Source organism: Montipora foliosa, chromosome 6, assembly GCF_036669935.1.
Source record: "Montipora foliosa isolate CH-2021 chromosome 6, ASM3666993v2, whole genome shotgun sequence".
In the NCBI taxonomy this organism is placed as follows: domain Eukaryota; kingdom Metazoa; phylum Cnidaria; class Anthozoa; order Scleractinia; family Acroporidae; genus Montipora; species Montipora foliosa.
Genome location: NC_090874.1, coordinates 44,570,456 through 44,571,296, shown reverse-complemented (window position 1 = coordinate 44,571,296; position 841 = coordinate 44,570,456).

Genomic DNA, 841 nt, shown 5'->3' with positions numbered 1-841 from the left:
GAGGCATTTCCGGATACAAAACATACCACGAGTTGCATTTTCTTTCATAGTGGGTTATTTGATTGGCAATGTGACAGCCTTAATAGGTTCTCCTTCGTCAGCAATAGTCTTAGCTGTTGAGTCAACATGGACATTATCCTGAGGTAAAACGTCTGAGTAGGCCACATGGGTGCAACATCACTCCCACGGCCTTGTCCGCTGTGGTCATCTGTAAGCGAAATGCATAAAATGGCTTCCTGCCCCATAGTATTAAAAAAGCATCCACAGCAGTAGCACCACGGTTTGGTTTCCATGATATATAATTATCAATCTTACTGCCTGCCTCCCATATTGTTTATGTAGCAGACGGTGGTTTTTGTTATTTGACAAAACTCGTACTGTACGTGCTTGTTACTAATATCGTTGCACAATGAATGTAATACAAATAGGACTACTTTGAGTTACTTACACAGGGGACCACCGACCACCCATGGTCTCCTTGTCTCTCACTGTTCGTCACCCTTGTTTTGATGCATCCGTAGTAATCACAATATCTGGATTCGGTGGTGAGATTTTCCTGTCTGCTTGCTGGATATTATCAATCCACCGTTGCAAGTCCAGTTTAGCTGATCTACTCAATTGCATTTTTGCATCCAAGTTTCAAGGCATCAATTTTTTCGTTTTCGAGGGTTCCGTGGAACAACGATCACAATTCTACGGCAAGGGAACTGCTGATCCTATGCAAGCTCACTGATGGAGGGATGCTTGGCCTAGAGTTTTATGCATGCCGCCCTTGGACAGTCAGTCTTGGCTGGTGTCAGCGTGACTGTCATTTCCTCAGAGTTTACTTAAAAGTAAATGC